Below are 23,551 nucleotides of genomic sequence, written 5' to 3'. Positions count from 1 at the left end.
CCCTATGTCTTCCCTCCCTTGTTTTTTGGCACCTAGAAACATAGTGTACAGGCATATTATAAAGGTAATATACTATAATATCAGTTGTTGTGGCTAGCAAATCGCAAAGGATGAAAGAAGTTTCACAAGGAAAGGAGAAAGAATTGTTTCAGAGTGTATGTAGAGAAGTAATAGGTAAACTGAAAGGATAATACCATAAGATTGAACTAAAACCAGGGGTGAGATCTGAATCGCATTTAGTAAGAACAATTCTGATTTAATTAAGATAAGAAGTAATGAAGGGATTGGAAACGCTTAAAAAGGAAGAGATAATAGAAGAAGTAGAAGTGTCAGAGTGAGTTTTCCCTTTTGTAGTGGCTAAAAAGTCAAATTAGCGAAGAATGAGAAGCATGTTAGAAGAGAGATTAAGTCATTAGTCGTGTAGCCAAATGGGTCAGGAAAGGATGGTCAGAAAAAAGCATGTTGAAGGAAAGGTGTAAAGGATATTTTGTAGTAAGGTAGGACCTGCCTGTTGAAGGTGATTGGCTTACGAGAGGATTTAAGGTTATTCCTCTTGAGTTCTGAGAAAACATATTATTCAGCTGGCCTATGAGGGACATCCTGGTGCTAACTTTTACTATAACTAAGAGGTAAATAAGGGAGAAATACTGGTGGCCATGATTGGACACTCAAGTTGAGAGAATGGTTAGAGTTTGTGTGCCATGTGCAAATTGTGACAAGAATTTGTCAACGATAAAGTTGAAACCTAGTCCTCTTGCAGTGCCTAAAGGAAATTTTAGGTCTGTATCAAGGTTTAGGGCAAAGCAATACATTTCTTATAGTGTTAGTTGTTCAATACAGCACTGGATGAACAGAGTGATAGGAGAATGTATTCATCAGCTTTGCTAATGGTCTAGAATTGAAGAAAGCTATGAGTGACTTGGTATGGAGTATAAGAGTGACACCACATAATACGATGGGAGTTTTGCATCGAGAGGCAATAACCAAAGTGTAAACTCTCACCTGAATGGCTTAATGAAAATATTCAGATTTTTTAAAAAAAGTTTTTTTAAAAAAAAAATTAAAAATGTATTTTTATATGGTTTAAATAAACCTTTACAAAGTTTAAAAAGAAGGTTTTATTGCTGGCAAAATATTGGCAACTCAAGAGAAGTATAAGGAATACCATGACAAACAGTATTTTAGCAGTATAAAATGGAGTGATAGTGAAATTGAGATTGGAGATTATGTGAAAGTAAGGTGGGGATGGAAAAGCACAAAGGGCTTGTCGAGATGTTCTGGTCCTATGAGAGTAATCAAACATTTCAAGAATGCTATAAGAGTGGAAGATGGAACGATGTGGAATCTCAATCGAGTTGTCCATAACAACAGGAAAGAAGGAGGGTGTGAGATTGTTCATAAGATGTGTATGGTCAGAAAATGGACCTGAGTGATAGGACCAGGGAAGTTTTGAGAGGAACTTTCCAGGGAGACAAGAGAAGACTGCTACAGGAGGAGGATGGTTTTGGATATGATATAAATATGAGGAGGAACACAAGGATCCATAAGTTTCCATACAAATTAAGAGAATATGAAATATATAGATGAATGAAAAGGAATTTTCTATGATTTAAGAGAGTATGAAGTTACACAAATTTTATAGAACTGAATATTCATATTCGCCATAAAAATTGTGTAATGTGGTTTACAATTTTCAAAAAGTGTTTTTTTTTAGCAATAATAAAGAAAGGGGGGCATATGTAGTATGTATAAAGTGGTGTGAAGCACCTTAAGTATTGCCAAGGGCAGGAGTTGGAATGGGAATGTTGGGAGGCAAATGTTCTGGATGGGGGATGGGATATGGGATTCTAGGAGAGGTGGTCGGTGAGGGAAGGTGGCAAGCGGAATGTGTTCCGCAGGAAGAGCTGGCGGATTGGTGTCCATATGGTTATTATGCCACATACTTAATAAAATGAAGAAAAGAAACACAGGTGTTTCGGTTCCCTAATTCAGGTACTCCTAAATGACCTACATGTATTTATCTGAGATACAAGAAAATAAATGTTTGTTTCTAAAATGACAATCCTAATTGAATATTTTATCCATGACTTAAAGAGGCAGTTCACTCAGAATTGTATTGTCCCAATGGAAAGGGCATGCATTTTTTAGCATATTTCAATCAATCAGAATTTCTTTTTCCAATGCATCTTACCTTCCATTTTTTAGACATGTGAACCGCACTGCTCAGGGACCGCCATCTTGAGATAATCTTATCCGTTGATCAATCACTCTAAGTTCAAGTGCTCATGCGGCATTAAATCATAACGTCTGCCTCTCAAACTGACATCATTATATGCTTACGCCGCTTGTCAGAATGTCAGCGCATGCCTCATTCTAACGTCCTCTGTGCTCAATCTATTGATGTGTCTCCATGGAAATTTCAAGATGCTTCTTTGCTCCATAAATATCAACAAACCCTTTCAGGTCAGACAGCATTGGAGCTTCTCCTGCCTTTGTGTATATCTATTTCTTTCTGAGCCTCCACAACTCCTTTTTGCCCTATTGAGCTAACTAAAAACTACGACAAATAGAACTGAAAAAGGTACTTACACTAGCTATAATTACTTTTCTCTACATGTTCTTTGACTTTCAATAATTATCTCCACCATGAAACATAAGTGAGACAAAATTGTGTATTCAAAACATTCAAATTTTATTTTCCACGTAACATCTCTATTTTTATTTTTTATCAACACAAACAATTGTGGTTTTTGGTAACAATAAAATAATTAATAAATAACACTCACATAAAAAGCAAATTCAGACCGCAATCAAAAAATAAAAAAACATTCAATGGGGTAGGGGAGGGGGAGGGAGAGGGAAATGAAGACAAAAAGCAAAGAAAAGAATCTAACTTGTCTGTGATTTCTCAACTTTTTGGAAAAACACCAGTATCTATTGTTTTCAACTAGCGCCTATATAACTAGTATTCTTTCTCCCAAAAATATTCTAATTTCGTTCCATCAAGCAAACAAACACAACAAGACTTTTTATGACTCCAGTCTTACAAGATCGTCAACATGTTTCTGCCCCACTTCTTAATGAGACACTATCTTTAGTGTCTTTTTCGACTTATTTTACTGCCTTCTTCAGGACAAACATTATTCCATATGTAATTACATTAGTCTTCTATACCCCAATGGTGTATGAATGATCGCACTTAGAACATTGCATACTATTCTTAAGGGAATTGCCGGTTCTACTGCACACAGGTTATACTTGCATTTGTTTTGACGCTTCCATTCTTTCAATTTTCATACTTTCTGATAACAAAGAGCTCTTTCCTCTTAAGACCAATCGTGGTTATGGAAAACGGAATGAAAACACGGCACTCTGGAAGCCCTTCAGTTATTTCAAGAAGGTTCCCAATCAGCCGGAAGCTTGGGATGGACCACGCAAACCAATATGGCAGGGAAACAGAACATGTCTGGTAAACAGACGCACTCACTGATGGCCCGCTAAGCAGAAGGAACAGCGGAGGGGTGGAGCGGTTCTCGCCAGTGGCTGGGGCTGCTTGAGTGCAGGAAAACGCCAGCCGAACTGCAGAGGAAAAGTGTAGAGGACCGAAGAAGGGAATGGGAAACCGGAGAAGCCGACACAGTCTCTGGAGAGCCGTGAATAACCAGAGGATGACAGCCAGAACCCTGCAGGTACAAGGGTGGCTAAACCCAGGATTGGGGAGACCCAGAGGGAGCATGAGGCCAAACCTAAAGGACAGAAGGGATTTTAACCAGGGCAGAGACGTCAAGTAAAGGGGGTCTGGGACCCATATTGGGAAAACGTATCCCAAAAAGCAACTGAATAGAATACAAACTTTGCAAACACAAGAGAAACTCACATGCCTTTGCAGGGGAGTAAACCAAGGCTGTGGGTTGAAGAAGAAGCGGATAAGGAGAATTGTGAACACAACCGAGTGAAGGGGTTCTGGAACCCAGATTGGGAAGGCATATCCCCAGCAACAGATGAGAGAAATACAAACGTTGTACACACAAATGGTACTTACAGACTGTGGCAGGGGAGTAAACCAAGGCTGTGAGTTGAAGAAAAAGCAGATAGTGAGAATTGTGAAAGCAACCAAGTGAAGGGAGTCTGGGACCCATATTGGAAAACGTTATCCCAAACAGCAATTAAGAGAGATACAAACTTTTCACAAACAAGTGGTACTTACAGACCTTGGCAGGGGAGTAAACCAAGGCTGTGGGGTAACAAGGAACCCTGTGAGAGAAATCAAGTAGAGGGAGTCTGGGGGACTGGGGCCATGTTGGGGAGATGTATCCCAAATTGCAATAAAGGGGAGCACAAAGTGTGCAAGCACAACTGACATGCAGAGACCTTGGTAGATGAGTGTACACAGGCTCTGGGTGAAAGTGAACTGTGAAAGCAAGAACGCGAGTACCCCAATTGGCAGGAGAGTGGACCAAGAGGAGGGGTACTGAGAACAAGGTCAGCGACCCATGCTGATTGAAAAGAAGATTGTTAGTAGAGCTTGGGTGAGAGAACAAAGGCTGTTCTTCCTCTTTGCAGTACCTGGGAGTCAGGGCTGCCCACAAAGGCATGTGGGACCCGAGACAGCTTGGAAAAGGTGTCCAGGCCATTTTTCCATGATGCAGGGTCTGGGAGCCATGCCTGCCAAACAATGATAAGGATTTACTCAAAAGTATGTTTTTGAATTCTTACCAATGCATAATTTTTTCAAGGATTTGCCAAAAATGGTAAATGCAATAATTTCATTAATTGAACAAAACTTTTTCTCTATCTTTTATGCAGATAATACAGGCTTGTGGCCTATAGATCTTTTACTAGGTGGATTCATGTCAGACGGGCATTCCTCAGTCGAGATATCATACACCACTCCACCCGGTTTTGTTAATAATAAAGGTTTTTGCCAATCAACATGCCACCCTTGTGTCTGATTCTTACACCTACACCCTCACAACTGTGACTACTTTACTTACAAATTATGTTTTTTAATTCTTAACAATGTCTAATTTATTCAAATAGTTGTCAAAAATGATAAACACAATTATTTTATTAATTAAACAAAACTATTTCTCGATCTTTTATACAGATAACCCAGGCTTGTGGCCTATAGAGCTTTTACTAGGTAGATTCATGGCAGGCTGGGAATCTGCATTCGAGGTGTCATCCCTGCCTGTGTCGTTCGAGCCATCCTTCAGCAATTTCCCAGTCTCTTTGGACAATATACAGGATTTGTACAGACAGTGCCACTACCAGAAATGTATCATTTGTAGTCTATATATACCTTCAAAAATGTTATACAAAATTAAATTTTTATTACAATATCACTTTCAATACAATATATGTATCTAACAGTTTGGTAGTCTTGATTGTGTGAGTATTTAAAATCAGTGTACTTCATTTCTTTATTTTTATTGTGTTTGGTTGATATTTGTCAGCCTTTACATCGACACAGCAAAAAAAAAGTTCCAAACTAATTCAAACATTTCCGAAACAGTAAAAATAAAGAATTCATACATCATTTCATACAGACTAAAATTCAATTATGCTAAAATTGTATGCAATAAATAAAAATAAATGATTACATACAACATTATACAAAATATGATCCACTTTCTTCACAATGATCAAATATTATAAAATATGTAATACATTTTTCTCCTTCTATTCTTCAAACAATTTCAAATTTCTCAACATACCCACAACAGCTATTGCCACTGATGTTGGATAGCCCACTAAAATTCTATTCCAAACTGGCTATAAGTTACCATTGGCCTGATCACCCAGAAAGTTGTTTAAATAAGTAATGTGTCGGGTTCTCAATGCCAGACATTCAAGAATGACATGTCTCAATGTTTCAACAAAGTTAGAATCCTTACAAAACATACAATAGGCATTCTCAGGTAAAAATCATCTTCCAACGCAAAAGAGTTGACTTTCTTCTTCCTTTGACATGGTCAACCATGCCATCCTACTCAATCGTCTCCGTGATGATCTGGGTATCACTGATCAGGCCCTGGCCTGGCTGACCTTGTTCCTCTCTGATCGACCCTCCCAGGTCCAACTTGGGTCCTTCCTTTCCTCTGTCTCACTCTCTACCTTTGGTGTACCCCAGGGGTCTAACCTCTCTTCCTGAGTGCTCAACCAATACCTGGCACCTCTCGCCCACTGAATTGCCACTCTCTGCTCCAACTTTCAGTGCTATGCGGATGACACTGAGCTCGTTTTCAGGCTCTCCTCTGCCACGTCTTCTCCTTCTCCCATTTCTGACTGTCTGTCTGTCTGCTATCCAGGAGTGGTGTGCCGCCAACGATCTCTGCCTTAATTCCAGTAAGACAGAGATTCTCCTCATTGGCACACCTGCACCCTCCTTTCCTTTCACTCGTGAGCCAGCCTTCATTGGCCCTCTTCCTACTCCCACCTGTGAGGCTAAGAACCTCGGGTCATCTTCGAATCCACACTCTCCTGTTTTCCTCACATCACTACACATATGCACCCCCACAACAAGCCCCATAGACAAACATTGAGTAGGGCCAAAAGGAGTAGGAAAGGTGCAGATTGGGCCTCACTATGACACTGTTGGGCAACATAAACCCATTAGCTATGCCAGTGCACTGATAGCAGTAGGAGCCCTCGAATATGGCCCCCCTTCATGGACAATCCGAGCCAACACATTGATTTTATTGAGAGCCTCGCTTCTGCTTCAGCAGCGGAACACTTATCATCGGCTCTCGAGCTATTGCATGTATTTGAGGTGTCATACCTGCCTGTGTCGTTCGAGCCATCCTTCAGTAATTTCCCAGTCTCTTTGGACAATACACAGGATTTGTACAGACAGTGCCACTACCAGAAATATATAATTTGTAGTCTATATATACCTTCAAAAATGTTATACAAAATTAAATTTTTATTACAATATCACTTTCAATACAAATATATGTATCTAACAGTTTGGTAGCCTTGATTGTGTGAGTATTTAAAGTCAGTGTACTTCATTTCTTTATTTTTTATTGTGTTTGGTTGATATTTGTCAACCTTTACAATCGACACAGCAAAAAAAAAGTTCCAAACTAATTCAAACATTTCGAAACAGTAAAAATAAAGAATTCATACATCATTTCATACAGACTAAAATTCAATTATGCTAAATTCGTATCCAATAAATTAAAATAAATGATTACATACATTATACAAAATAAGATTCAATTTCTTCAATGATTAAACATTTTTCTCCTCCTATTCTTGATCTCCTTCAAACAATTTCAAATTTCTCAACATACCCACAACAGCTACTACCTCCAATCTCGGAATGAGGCCCAATATCTTGATTTGCAGCAAATCAAAAGAACAGTGTTGAAAAGACTCAATGCAGTTGCTGACAGTGTTAACAGAAAAGGGTTAAAAGGAGGGCGCTGTTGAGCAGCCATAAAATGGCTTCTGCTTTCTGATCTCCCAGACGACTGGCTCTAATGTGGTTATAAGGTTTCCAGGGACCTATACTGGGGTCTGCTATCATATACCGGTGTCATAAGGCACCCCCTACGACTCTGTGTGCTGTCATGTGGATTTGAGCCTGTGGACTGGAGAAAGAGCACAATCTCTTTGGTGAGGCTGGTGCGTGACGGCTCCTGTGAATGGGGGAGCCGACGGCTGACTGCGAGGCATGGCGACACCTCCACTGACTGTGGCTTTTGGAAAAGGGGAAACACTAACTTGACCGCTGTGATCAGGCCCTGGGGCCGAGACCAGTGAAGGCGTTTGCTAAGAGAAGGCAGCACAGTCTCCTGTGTCCTTAATTCACACGGTGGACTGTGCTGTCTGCTCTCTGCCCCAGCAATGATTTTGCTGTTTGTTGCGAAGCCATTTGGCTGAGCAACAAACAGCAAAATAATGGGAGACAGCAGGGCTCAGAAGTGAGCTCTGCTGTCTCCCGTTATTCAGCTGACAACGTGGACATGCTGCATGACAAGAAAGGACTCCTGACAGTCAGTGTGTTCACGTTGCTCAGCCTGAACACGCCGACTGATGGGAGAGGAGTTCTTTCCTGTCAGGCAGCATGTCTACGTGTCGGCTGCGTGGATGCTTTTGAAGGGTGCATGGAGGTACGGTAAGTGTTTTTATTTTAAATTAAATATGTATATATGTGTATTTAAATTAAATTAGTATGTATATGTGTATGTATGAATGCATGAGTGCATGTTGGTGTTTGTGTCAATGCTGTGTTTGGTTTTATATATGCATGCATGCATGTATGGAGTTGTGTAACTGGTGGATGAATGCATGGGTGAAAGTGTTTTATGTGAATGTGTGTTCAGCCCCACCCCTAAATTTAGTCACCATGGGGGCCACTTCATTAAGGGTTGGGTTCATGGCATCAGAGGTGCACCTAGGCTAAACTGTCAGGGGGCAAAGGGGACGACTAACACTTCAAATGTTGGGAGAGTTGCTAACATCAGAGGCTGTGAGGGAGGGGCAAATTTGCTTGTGTGGGGGCACCTAACATCTTCCCACATACGAATGAGACTATTCTGGTGAACCTTCAATGTTACAAGCAGCTAAGTCTCGCCTTCATTTCTGAAACGTCACACTTAAGGACTGCTGTGAGAATGAGATCTCTCATGTCACCACTTCCCTTCTAATCACTCTCTTGGCATGCAAGTGCTAAGCCCACATCACGCAAAATATATGCATATGAATGCAGGTGCTAACAGTGACATTTTTTATGTTAGTAATTGCAGGGCCTTTGTTAGCAGCGAAGCCCAGGCACCATTTAACGTTTGTGTCCTGTTCCGTCTGACCACTGCTCTGTTGGTCCCCCGGCAGGGGCTGGATGACAGTTTTGAAAGCGGATAGTGAGTGGGGCCAATAAACCCATCACACTTTCGGTCTCCCCCTGAGGGATGGCATCTGGGTATTTCACCTTTTACAGTTGAAATGGGCCCCCAAGTAGTTGCCCCCATGTTGGCAGTCTTATGACACAGAAACATACTGATAATCTGCAGCTTTGAACCTCCTTGCTGCATTATTTTGACTTCATTATTGATTTAAGCACTCCACAGGTGCCTTGGACCATTGTTCCAATGAGACGGGGTGCCCCAAACATCAAAAAGATCAAATTCAGAGGCTGTTTACTTTCATAATGCTATGCTAATCTCTGGAGAGGTGGGCTATCTAAAAGCTAAGACCAGAAGTTAAGACTTTTGCTTTATCAAAGTGAGTCTGTTGCTATTGCATGGATAGGTTTTTGTACTCTGTATGTTTGATGCTGATGCTGCTCCTTAACGAGTGCTACGGGTTGGCGACACATCGAAAGAGGCCTTCTGCCTCAAAGTGGCGAGGGGCTGGTGCCGCCCATCGAGCCAGGTCGAGGCAACAAAGCCCAACATTTCAGGAAGGGGCTGGAGCCCGATCTGCTCAATGGTGTTGCGCCACTACATGGCATTGTTTTTGTTTGGGTTATTAGGTGTGCCACCAATTAGCCAAAACTTTTGCTTTAGCGAACAGACAGTGGTAGAAATAGACCTTTTTTCTGGGGCATCCCTACTGCTGCAGTGAAAGAGGCCGGGCCCAGCGACAGGAGGATTAGGAGGGTGTAGGGCAGGTATTTTAGTCACCCCATGAACATTTGCCTCTTCCACTCAGAGGATTTATCATCAGCAAAGTTCAAAATCTGCACCCCTTTTAAACGTAAAAATTGCCCATCAATATTTCCAGTACAGTGCAACATTGACAAGGGATTTCACAGGGCTCCCGCTCAGACCCTCAAGTGGTCTTGTGGGGAAGTGTCTCACTTTGGAACCTAGCGGCCACGGTTTAAATCCCTGCCAAACATAGTTTAAAGCACGAACACACCAGAGCATTCTAAAATAAACATATAGTACACAGATTTCCCAGATTGTCGAGCTGTATTTCCAATCTGGTGAGGAATTATTTGCCAGATCCTGGGTCTGGGAAGATCCGTCCCAATGATAGCATTGAGTACAGACAGGAAGAAATGCAATATGAGGAGGGACTTGTAGATGTTGTTTAGTTATTTGCCCACCCAAATGACTTCTCATGGCCATGCTAATCAATATGGCAATTCTCACCCAGCTTCTGCCCTCCCCACCCAAAACACCTCCTCACTGGAACTCTTTGAGCTAGCTTTAAACACGCCTTACTATCAAACTTTGCCCCCATGTGCCTGCAAATGTTTTCTCAAAGGAGTCTTCTGAGAGTTCATGACTTCATTGGAGTTGTAAACACAGAACTGGTATAATAAAAATGTCTTAATCAGGTCTGCCTTTGGCCACTCGATTTAAAAACACCCTGCGTGTCTTTCGCTGAAGTCCTGTTAAAAACTAGCATTGGCAAAGCAAACAGTTTTGGCTTGTGTATAAGTATTAGGCATTTGCCAGGCACTGCTATTAGCTGCTCAGGTACTCGAACCATTTTGCACCGGCACTATTAATGGCCAGCTAATACCAATACAGAAGTGCCTTTCCCATGGCTATAGGACTGCCCAAACTGTTAGTATTGCCAACGCTCTTTTTGCTTTACCCTTGATGCACAGGACTATGCATCAAGGTTAAAGCAAACATACTACTTGGCTAAATTGACCCACATTGAGTGTAGGCCAATCTAGCCAGTAATAACACTTATGGTGCACAGTCAGCCTGGATATACTTTATTTTACTGGCTGGCAGTCCTTATATGGTAATAATGGCATATATTGATGCAGCCTGCATGGACATACATGGGAACAACCAGCATGAACATATTTGTATACTAGCATATGCTGTGTGGAAAGGCGACATGAAATGTATTGGAAAATGGTCCTGTGCACAGCGTTGCTAGGGGGGGGCTAAGGGGGATATAGCCCCTGGTCTTTTGGTTGTAGCCCCGGATAGAACCTCAGGAGCTACAGCCAAAAGGCTAGCTAGCCCCCAGTCTCAACAGTTCTGACATCAGAGTAGCCCCGGGTCTTTTCCAGATCTAGCAACACCCCTGTTTGCAACTATTGGGATTTTCCATGTGCTTCCACACAAAACCAATTGCAAACTGTATGGAGTTCTACATAATTTTGCAAAGAAAGTGCTGTAAAATGCATCATTTTAACCCAATGTTTCAAACATTTTCTTCGGAGTGAGAACCCCCCTCAAGCAATCCTTGTTTGGTTTGGGCTTCCTCACTGTGCTCTGTTGATCCTGCCTAATTGGCACAAACCTTTAAGCCTCTTAAGTTCAGAAATGTACCTGCCTCCACTGTACATCTGTAAATCTCAAATGAAGACAGTTACCATGGAACTGAAGAGAGCTCTGTCCAGGTGTGACGATCTTGACTGCAGGTCTTGGAGGAGCAACATACGTATAGTGGGCCTTCCAGAAAGCTTTGTTTGGGGCCCAATGGAGATAAGCATGGAGAACCTACTGAAAGAACTGTTTGACATCCAGAGCTTCTCCTCCATGTTTGTTTTTGAACGGGCTCACAGAACACCACCGACTAGACCTAAATCTGGGGCTCCTTCTAAAGCAGTTATTACAAAGCTACTTAACTATCATGATCGGGATACCATTATCCGTCTTGCCAGAGAGAAGGGCCCGCTGCGCCATGACAACGCGATGATCAACATTTATCCAGATTTTTCGGCGGCCGTCCAACAGGAGTGGAGACCATTTATGGGTGTCAAACGTATGCTCTGTAAGAGGGCCACCCAAAATGTCATGCTTTTCCCGGCAAGGTTGCTTATTCAGCACTGGGGCAAGACTTTGTTTTTCACACTTCCAGAAGAAGCTGCGACCTACATTGAGACCAATATACTGCTCAATCCTCAACTGGAGACTGGTGGTGAGGGGGATGCCTCCTCCTTACCAGTATGACTTTATCTGATATGTTACTGATGAATGATCAGCCGGTTTGATATGTTACTTGCTGAATGTTGCCAAATTGGCAGCGATTTCTGTGTCCTAGTACCTGGACTTATATGTGCTACTTGCTATAAGAGTCCAGAGCAGGCATGCTCACCCTATTTTAGAATGCTTATACTAAGAGCACTGGCTGGCCCCAGGCGATGTGAAGGCTGTAACGGCAGCAAAGTTGCAGTTAATGGTTGTTTCTAATGTACACGAGTTGGGGATGTGCATTAAGCGGGGGGAGGAAAGTGGGGAAAGAATATGGGAAACATCGCCCTGATTGGAAGGGTGATGAGGGCGGGAGGAGGTGGAATAGGTATGGGGGAGAAAAGTTCAGTTAAAATTGTTCAGGCAATCATGACATGTACGGCATGAGCAAGTGCTATTGTTGGTGAGATTCTACAGGAATATTTATTATGAGTTTGACTCTAAAATCTATCAACGTCTTAAACTGGAACGTACATGGTATTGGGAACTATGCTAAGGTACAGAGGATTCTGGCGTATATAAGCCGGCACGATATTCATATTCTGCTACTGCAGGAAACACATGCAGAAGGGAGTATGAATGAATCGTTTGCCAAAACGTGGGGTCCTAATAGATTCTTTACCAACTACTCGACACAATCTAGGGGGTGTTAACACTGATACATAAACGAGTAGCCTTTGCTTTACTGCATTCACACGTAGACCCGGAGGGTCGGTATGTAGTGGTACATGGTAAGATTGGCAATAGCAAGGTTTTCCTGGTGAATTCCTATGGGCCAAATCTGGATGGCCCGGATTTTTATTTGAAGACTGCAGATATTGTAATGATGTACTCATTGATTCCCGTACTATGGTGGGGATGTTAAAAGTGGCAGTTTGTAATCTTGATTTATTAGGCAAGCTCAATCTCTACGACATCTGGCAAATGCTACATCGGACGGGAAAGGAGTTTAAATGTTACTCCACCGTTCATGATATGTCGTCAAGAATAGATGCCTTTTTATATCTGACATATTGGTGGGTCAGGTGATGAAAGCTGCCATACTCCCCCGCACGTATTCTGACCACTCTTTGATTACACTGGCCCTCATTAGGACCCTGGCGGAGAGGGTTTTACGCCGGCGGAGTGCATGGCGTACCTCTCCGCCAGACTACGAGTTCCCGTAGCGCCATGGAGGATTTTTACGCCTGCTTTTTGCAGGCGGAGAAATCCATGGCGCTACGGGACTTGTTGTTAATTACGCCACCGTATTTTATGGTGGCGTAATTAACGCCTTCCCCACTCCCATTATACCCTATGGGGCAAGAATGGGAATGGGGAAGGGTAAAATGGGGATTGGGGACTTACCGCCCCGCCAAGGTCGGCATGGGGCGGTAAGTCCGCCAACCACCTTGGCGGAGTTGGCAGCTTAGCGCCATGGACCATGGTGCAAATTGCACCATGGTCCTCCGCCAGGGTCCTAATGAGGCCCACTGTCTTTAACCTGGGCAGCTAGTAATACTCGTACTTGTAACAAGTGGCGATTTAAATCATTGACTCCGGAGGATTTGCTTTTCCGGACGGAATGGAAGGATGATATGCGTATGTATTCCTCACTAAATGATGCTGGCTCTGTGTCGCAAGCCATGCTGTGGCAGGCGTGTATCGCCTTTATTAGAGGTATGGTGACGCCGCATGAGTTTGGTGTACTCCGAACCATATGACACGACATATCGAAGAGCGAGATTATGTTACGCAAACTAGAGACTGATTATGCACGGGTTGCTGATCACACTGTACTCGCTGCCATTAAAACACAGCTGGAGCATTCGAAAAAACTGGCAGATTGTGAGCCAAAACATTTTGCCAAACCTGCTGCAGCTAGACAGTATGGGGAGGGTGAGAGCCCGGGGAGAGCGTTGGCCACACTGCCGAAACTTGAAGGGGGACGTAAATATATAGTAGGGGTGAAAAATGTGCACGAGTTGCTGCCCTGTTAGACGATGTGCCATTATCCGAGCTGTCAGCGGAGGCAAGAACTCAACTGAGTGTTCCGTTCACGCTAGACGAAATATTACTGGTTATAAGAGGTTTGCCGAGGACTAAAGCCCCAGGCCCTGGTGGATTTACGGGCGAATTCTATCTGGAATTTAGGGCCCTGCTGGCTCCCTATCTATTGAAGGCTGTGGTGGTGGTACTATTAAAGCCAAATAAACCAAGTGATGAATGTAGCTCCTACAGACCATTGCCACTGATGGATGTCGACACTGAAATATACGCAAAGGTGCTGGCAAACAGGCTGTTACGCTGATCTGGCGGCTGTTTAACACTATGGCCCCCGTATCCCCTGAAGCTAGTGTGGTGGCGGCTGTGCTAGATGCCCAAAACAAAAGGCATTAAATACAGTGTCCTGGCAATTCTTATTTACTGTTCTCTGGGAATGCGGGATGGGGATAATTGGATACTTTTTGTTAAAATGTTGTACACAAAACCCATCCAGAGGAATGCGACAGAATCGGCCTCCTTTGAATTTGGCAGGGGGAAACGACAGGGGTGCCCCCTGTCGCCGCTGCTCTTTGCACTGGCGATGGCGCCCTTGCGGACTTCATACAGGCTCAGCACAGGGGTGGGGTGTCTGTATATTTGGACCGCCAGAAATTATATCCTTGTATGCGGATGATGTCCGGCTCTATGTCAGAGAACTGCAGAGCAACCTTGCCCCTATAATGCACAATATTGCTCGGATAGGGGCACACTATGGGTTTGAAGTGAACTATGGGAAATTGGAAATGGTCTGCCTAACTGACAGCACGCCTCAACCTCAAGTACAGACTCAGCTGGCATGGGCACCCGACAAACTGAAATACCTGGGGGTGACAGCATCCAGAGCTAAGCACGCTTTACTGGCTGACAATTATGAAAGCCTACTGACATACACTAGGACTAAGATATCCCATTGGGTGCGGGTCCCTTTGTCACGGGTGAGCAAATTGGCATTACTTAAAAAGGTACTGGTACCCAAGGCGCTGTACATGTGCGTGATTGTTTTTATATGGCCTGGCAAACAATATTTTGCAGACATGCATAAAATGCTGTCCCAGTGTCTATGGCATGCAGGCGCACTGCGGAAAAATGGGTGGCAATGGCACAGCCATATCGTACGGGAGGTTTTAATGCACTTTGCATACTGGCAAGCAGCTCAAGCACAATTTCCCACGTACTGTACGGAGTGAGGAGGCACAGCTGCATGGTCAATTGGAAAGATTTGCGGCAGATGGCCTGGAAATGAAAACACTGATACTTGATAGTACATACACAGATGAGTGTCCATGTGACCCTGTTTCCATTACACGATGGTCCTGGGAGAGTATTTTCAGCAGACTGGATGCTAAAGCCCTCTACTATCACTGGTTGCGCCACTATGGAGGTTCCCACACCTCCCCCCTATGCAGGGCATGGCTATTCAGAGGCGATAGGAGGAGCTGGTGTGTCGTGCCATAGGAGATGATGGGGAAATGGAAGGAATGACACAGTGATGCAGCAGTGACACTGCTACATTATTTTAGAGTGTGGGTTGTTATACAAAATAGATGAGAATGCTACTCACCACCCTATATAAAGAGATATTGTTGCAGACCCCACTACAGCAAGACCTTTTACGTGTGAAGTGGGGGGTGGAGCTGAATCGAACTATTAAAGACGTACAGTGGTTGGCGATTTGCAGATTCAATACTATGGTTTCTATGAATGCGCGACTCATCCAATATAAGATTCTGCACATGCTGCACTATAGACCGCATACGCTTAGGAAAATATATCCCGATTGTATAGGGTTGTGTCCCAGATGTGGGGTGACAGAAGCATTTCTGGGACCAAATATGTACTGTACTGTGTGAAATTGCTGGGATCCACCTGAATGTCACTACAATGTCTGCACTGTTTGGGTTATGGCAAGGACCTTTGGAGAAAAGAACACAATCTTTACTGAATGTGGGCTGTATGGTGGCAAAGAGATGTGTCTTAAAACATTGGAAATCCCACAGACCTCTGTGATGCTGGAAATGCATCGGAGGGACAGGGCCTCCGTATCCTTGTCCTTAACTGCCTTTTTATCGTGTGTTCTGTCGTGTTTTCCGCGCAGGAGTTCATGTGGGACTCCTGGCGGTGCAGCTCTCTCTCTTTTGGTTTGGTGAACAGACCCATGGGATACCCTTATGGCACCCATGGGTAGGGGTACAACACTGTGCCCCTAGTGTATGTTTTTTGGGTACCTGTGGGTGGCCCGCAGAGCAGGGTATGGGCTGGTGGCAGCTCCATGCTGAATCTGACAGGTGTGCTGAGTATCCTCCATTTTGGGATACCACGGCCCTGCCATTGGAATCCGTTGATTCCTGATGGAAAACAAGATGGCCCCTGTGGCCTCTTGCTTTCTATTGCCGGTTACCTTGTTTTCCCAAAGTCCTGGGAAGCCCTGACTCTGCCCCTTCCCCCTGACTGGCTGTTGGGCAGAAGTTCCATATATGTTGTTGCTGTGAAGTCCAGTCCCTGTGGGTGGGAACTGGGTGAATGGAGTGTGTGACCAATATGCACTTCTTGTTGTGGCTGTCTGGTTTCTGGTATGAGAGACAAAGACTGAGACAGCCCTGCCCGAAACTGGCCTGAATGCAGTGTGTAGTGTTGAATGGCTGGGTACTTGTCCCAATCCACATTCCTTGTTGTGAGTGCCTGAGAGGGAGGAGTATGGCCTGAATGCACTGTATGCCCGATTGGCTGATTGACTACATGAATGCCCTTCTGTATGATTGGCTGCTGAGAGTGACCCAGCAGTGTGGATGAGAGACAGGATAGTATATCTGGGGACCTCTCACCACTGGAAATTGTTCAGAAGCTGTGTCTACACTTGAAGAGTAACTGAAACTGCTGATCCTCGACGCTCAGCTGGAAGAAGAAGACTTGCTGTTGCATTTGCTTCGACCTGATCTGAAAGCTGCCAAATTCGTCAAAGACTGATCCAAGAGAGGACCTGGTAAGGCGCCCTCTTCCCGTGCTCCGAGGGACCATCGAGCACCGCTAACCTTCGCCGAAGCTCCCTGGAAGTCAGACCCTCGAAAGGCTGCCGACCCGAGCCGGGACTGCTGAGGAGAACGAAGCAAAGCACCTGGACTTCACCGCTGTTGAAGTCTATTGCCGTCGACCAGGGTTTGCAGGTTTGTGTAACCGCTGGAGACCCGTCGAAGTTGTGTTGGCCAGCCGTGGGGACCACTTGACGCTGTGCCGCCGATGACTGGAGCCGCCCGCTCCTTTGCCTAAGAACATTTGAATTGAAGGACTCCCTTGTCTGCCACGTCGACCGCTTTGTCCCGCCGGAGAAAGTCGAGGACGACCAACGTGCCGAGGAGAATCTGCCGGTGGGTTTCCCGCCACCTGAATGCCACAAAGACTTCAATGACTCGACGCCCTTGTTAGGCCACAGTTCTTCTGAAACTCTTTGCTGTCCTGAACAATCCATCGCCGAGGTGCCCCGCACACCTCATCCTCGCAGGACGTCGCTGACGAGCACCGCCTGGATTGACGTCGTGGTCTCGGCACCCTTGAACGTCTCATCAACGCCGTCAATGCCAAGTTCACCATCTTCGATGCCTCTCGACGATCCGTGGCTCCTGCTTTAAAGGGAGTCACTCAAGAAGGATCCTTTGACGCGTCTTTGAAGAACTCTACTCCACCAGGTACATTGGGGGGGGTAAAACATTATAGGAGGAAATAAGACTATTGAACAATATATGGACTGGGCTTGTGCTATATATCTTTATTTTATAGGTTGCCCAGGTGGGGGGATCTCCACACAGAACTGTGTCTATTGGTAGGGGCCAGTATTCTGCCCATTGGTTCAACCCTCTTGCGTTCCTTCCTATCTCTATTGCTGGTTTCCTCGTTATTGATCTGTGTGACATTTTAACCGTACAGTTGATGCACTTTATGAGATTTGAAAATATTGGTGGTACCACTTTAGAATTGTATATATTTATCATTGTTGATTTCCGAGTACAAAGTGCGTTATTGTGATCGTGTACATACCTTTGAATATTAATTATATAAAGACTGTGTTTTCAGTAATACAGTGTGTGGACATTCCTTTGTGGGGGTTCGGAGACTACACTGTACTTAAGAACCAGCCTGCATCACCTCCTGAGAAGCTAGGCCCTGATTGCTCGTCCATTGCTACCACAATAGAGAATCTTGGCTGGGGTCCTCTGTGCCTCTCCTCTACCATATAAAGAGTGGAAGTACAGGCACCCCCCACCAGTATCTTTACGCCTTCCTACAGTGAACGAGTGGCTGAAAGACTTAACCTGGGTCAATGAATGTGAGGACCTATATGTGTCAATGCAACTACAAACATTGCGGCCTAAAGACATATGGGGCCTCATTACAACCCAGGCGTTAAGGGGTTAACAGCGCCGTAAAAGGTGTCGGCGCCGTTAAACCCTTAACGCCTGATTACAAGGCCCCTTTGCGGGTTGCAATTTAACACCTGCATTTTGCAGGCGTTAAAAAACCAACCCGCAAAGGGACCTAGGAGCTAATTACGGCACCGTAATTTACGGTGTCGTAATTAGCGCCTTCCCCATTCCCATTGAGCCCTATGGGCCAAAAATGGGAATGGGGAAAGGGCCATGGTGAATGGGGAATTACCGCCCCGCCAACCTTGGACTGGGGCGGTAATTCCACCATTCACCATGGCGGAATCCGGCATGGACCATGGTGCTTATAGCACCATGGTCCACCGCCTGGGTTGTAATGAGGCCCATGGTCTGGTTTCAGGGGATACTTAGATAAAGACTGAGGGCCTCATTACGAGGTTGGCGGAATGGGTTTACCGGCACCGGTAATGGTGCCGGTAAACCCATTCCGCCCTATTACGAGGTTCCCTTGCGGGACCCGCACAGAACGTCTGGTCAGACCAGACGTCCTTAGCGGGTCCCGCAAGGGGACAAAGGAGCTAATAACGGGCCCGTTATTAACGGGCCCGTTGTTAGCTCCATCCCCATTCCCATTGAGCCCTATGGGGGCTCAAACGGGAATGGGGATTGGTTTTGTGAATGAGGAATTACTAGGTCCTCCAAGGTTGGAATGACCCGGTAATGCCTCATTCACAGAACCCGGAGCTGGAACCCGGTATGGAGGCAGCCATGCCCTTATCAAGGGCATGGCTACCTCCATACACGTAATGAGGCTCTGAGTGTTTGAATAATGCTCAAATAATATGCAGTAATACATGTTTAAGTAAAAATGCACCATTCTGTACACGAAACATATGCTCATTACATGACATGTCTGTAACTCAAGTGATTGCTGAACTTAAATGAAGGTTTTATAGAAACAAAACAAACAAAACAAAAAAGGAAAAGTGTTCAAAGGTGGACAAGACAAAGCAGCAATATCGCCAAAGGGAGGTGTTCTACATTGGACAGTTAATATCACAGGAGGGTAGGAAAGAAAGAGCGGGGGCAATATTTAGAACACCAATGCCACGCACGGTCAGGGAAATGCAGCCATTTTAAGGTGTCTGTAATTATTGCAGGGCCTTGGTGTTCAACTATAGCACATACACAAGACCTCTTTTAAGAGAGCTCTGCGAGCCATGGAATGGGGACAGTAATCTGACATGCACACAAGAGATGACTGAACCGTTTGAAGAATTGAAATCGGCAATATGCATAGCCCCAGTGTTAGGGATTCCCGATAACAGTCAAGAATTCTATTTGTTCTCATACTCCAATGGAGTGGTGATGACAGCGGTGCTCATGCATAAGACAACCTTAGGGCACTTAATGGCCTATTATAGTGGATATTTGGACCCAGTGAAGAAAGGACACTACCCTTGTGAACAAGCATTGGCTGCTTCTAGATTTGCTGTAGAGAAATTTGCAAATATCACTCCACGTGGAGCATGCCCTTTTTGCTATCCTTGAAAAGCCCAAGAGGACATTGACCATGCGAAAGCATTCAGATCCGTGGTGATCAACTCAAATCAGGCGATAAAAATAGTGAGGTGCGGAATTGTAAACCCACCGACATTAATAGCTGAACCGGTAGAGGAGGGAGACTATATACACGACTGTACTGTGTACACAGAACACTATTACAACATTCCCAAATTAGGAGAGAATGCCTTCGAAGGAGGGGAAGTACTCTTTATTGACAGGTCATCAACTATAGACAAGACGACAGGAGAGAGACATACTGGGTGGAGGTAGTAAAAATAAAGCCGAGTAGGACAGTTGAAGTATTAGCAAGCGTAAGATTGCCTTCATATTTTTCAGCGGAAGCAGCAGAATTAGTAGCTCTTATAATGGTAATATATAGTGGCAATAGAAGCACAAGAGAATGATGAGATCACTGTGTATTCCGATTCTGCCTACATGATGTCCACAGTAGATGCTGGACTGTCATGGTGGAAGAGGGGCTTCCAATGTGCTGATAGCACACCAGTGCAGCACGCACCCCTATTAGCTAGACTCATAGATGCACTAAAACTCCCATCGGCCATAGCAGTCATGAAGTGCCAGGCACACAGGACGGGGGAGGACTTGATCTTCCACAGCAATGAAGCCGCAGACACAGAAGCAAAGCAAGCAGCATATTTTACAGAAGTAAATGAGTTTGATACCCCATCTATCACACGCATACACGTACATAACTTAGTACTGAGAGAAGGGTATAGTTCATTGCCAGTTACCCAAATAATAGAGTTTCAGGGGAGAGCACCACTTGAAGAAAAGAAGTTATGGGTTGGGAGAGGATTTTCAATATCCCCTAGAGATCCATTATGGTGACAGGAGAGCACAGGAAAGCCAGTAATTCCAGCGACATTGTTGCATATTGCGCTCAGGCAGCTGCATTATCCCACTCACCTAAGTAAGGACGTTCTTGCTGCACATAATGGGAAAGATTGGTTCTGTTCCAATCTGGCGGAATATATCTCCACATTTATGGATAATTGTGTAGTATGCAAAAAATATAATGCAGGTCACACTTTACCCTTAGTGCGAGGAGCAATACTGCTTCCCATTGGGACCGTCCAACATCTCCACGCAGATTATGTGGATATGTGTAACGCTCACCTGGTATCCACGGGGACGTCACTCAGCCTGTTCTGACCTCTTACGACCTCAAACCCTTCCCTGGGGGCTATTCGACTGGAGACTGGGCCTAAAACACATGATTGGTAGAGTTTAACTCCCTATTGTCTCGGTTTGCTTGAACCCCTTCTTCCCCGAGGTCCAACCCTTCCCTTTGATCCACAGCTCACCTTGTTTTCTTGGATAGTGTGCTCTCCGTCCTGCTTTCAGCACAAGGGCGCGTTGATTGATACGGGTTCATTGCTGCCTAGTTACTTCACTGGCAAGAGTCCGACAGGTAAGTATAATGAGTCTTTTGAACAGTTCTCTAACTTCGTTCCTTTCCTTCCTTAGATGATGGCCGGCGTCCGAGGATGGCGGCGTGCTGCTGAGATGAGTAGCGCTGAAGGTGAGTGAGAGCGCGATACGCGATGCACCCCTTTCGTATTTGTATTGAACTGAGTTCTTTTTCTGTGTCTTTTAGGTGCCGAGATGTATTCAGCGTGGATGCCGGTTATGAAGAACAAATGCAGTGACTAAGCGCGGTATGCGGCGCCTCTAGATGTTTCCATGCTTACCTGGAGTGTCTTTTCCCTCTTGCCGATGGATGAGAAGTTCCGGAGACAGAGTTCCCTCAGAGCGGCTGGGATTCAGATAAGCGTTGAAGCTTGTACAGTATTTAAAATAAGCGAAGATTTGCAGAATGCTTACTAATGCCTTTTTTCTGTTCTTTTCCCTTTTCCTTAGGAAGCGTTGTGCTGGGATGGGAATGACACCGCCGAAGATGCCCGCAGAACAGAAGGAGCGGTGAATGATGGGCAGAAGCGCCGCAAGGTAAGGCTGTTCCGAACGGTGTTCTTGTTCTTGCAGGAGCTAAGCGCAGAAGAAAGATGCAGGCCTACTGGAGACCGATCCGAACACGGTGAGTGTCACGCTGCAGGTGCAGAAAATGCAAAGCATGTTTCTCAGCCTCGGCGTGGCTTAAATAGTCTCTGGGTATCCGAGGTGTCTCTGGGCTGAACCACACCCAAAAGACTAGACTGCACATGCAGTTCTGGGAACCGAAATATGTGGGGGCATCCATCTGGTCCCCATCAATGCACAACAAGTCCAATCCCCAATGTTATCCTATGGGAGTGACTGAGTCTGGTGGCACAAGCGCCAAGTCTGACTCCAAGTGGGTCTTTGGAGGGATGGAGAGGCACTTGTGGGCCATGTAGGTGATCGTGGCCTGGCTCCAGCCTGACATCTTGGAGGGCTGGGGACATGAGGGGCAGGAATCATGACAGGACTCCCCCCCAAGGCCCCTCTCAAGGTGGCTCTTCTGTCTGGTCCTGGTTTGGTTGGATGGTTTTGATGAAATCGTCTAAGCAAGCAAGGGGCATGGATGTACTCACAAGGCTCCCATGTCCTGTCTTGTGGACCATACCCCTTCCAGTCTACTAAGTAGTATAATTTGGATCTGACGTAATTTGAATCTAGGATGTCCTTGACTTCGAATTCTGGCTCCCCGGCGAATACTACTGGCCGCGGTGGCGTTGCTACCCGAGTCCCAGGTTGAACAGGTTTAAGGAGAGACGCGTGGAACACCGGATGAATCTGCATGTTTGACGGCAAAGCTAGTCTGATCGCCACAGGATGTATGACAGAGGTGACAGTGAATGGACTCAGGTATCTTGAACGGAAAGTCTGGGTTCCTTTAATGGACACGTGTTTAGACGCCAGCCAGACTTTGTCTCCCACTTGGTAGTTGGGGTCCTTTGCTCGATGTTGATCAGCAAACTTCTTTTGTCTATTCTTAGATTGAAGTAGGTGTTCAGCAGCCCTTTTAAAGGTTTGAAAAATGGTTGTGTGCAAGGTTTTGACTGCTGGCGTTTCCAGGTTTGTAGGAACGTCCAACTCAGAAGTACGTGGGTGCCTGCCATACATGGTATAAAAGGGTGTCTGCCCAGTGCTGATGTGTAGGGAATTATTATAAGCATATTCAGCTATCCATACTAGGTGGAACCAGCTTCCTTCAGCTTGGTGTAACATGCAACACAGATACTGCTTGAGCGTCTGATTTGTCCTCTCAGTTTGACCATCCGTTTGGGGATGGTGACTGGTGGATAGCCGGATGTCGATCTGGGCCATAGAGCAGCATTTTCTCCAGAAGTTAGATACAAATTGAGTACCTCGGTCTGAGACCAAAACTGAAGGAAACCCATGGAGCCATACAATGCCTTCAAGAAATACCTTTGCCAGAGTGGAAGCATTTGGGAGCCCCTTAAGAGGAATGAAATGTGCCATTTTTGAAAATAGGTCCACGACCACAAGAATAGTGTTAAACCCTTGACTGGGTGGTAAGTCATTAATAAAATCGAGGGACAACGTGTGCCAGGGTGCTGGTGGGATTTCCAATGGTTGTAATAGCCCAGCCGGTTTCTGCTTGGATGACTTGTTTTGAGCACACACTCCACAAGATAGAATGAATTGGATAATGTCTTTACGCCACGTGGGCCACCAATAATTTTGTTTTACCTTGGCTAGGGTTTTAGCGATTCTGGGGTGGCC

This window comes from Ambystoma mexicanum, chromosome 2q (genome assembly GCF_040938575.1).
Source record: "Ambystoma mexicanum isolate Mex_15411 chromosome 2q, UKY_AmexF1_1, whole genome shotgun sequence".
Lineage (NCBI taxonomy): Eukaryota > Metazoa > Chordata > Amphibia > Caudata > Ambystomatidae > Ambystoma > Ambystoma mexicanum.
This window is presented reverse-complemented; position numbering follows the sequence as displayed.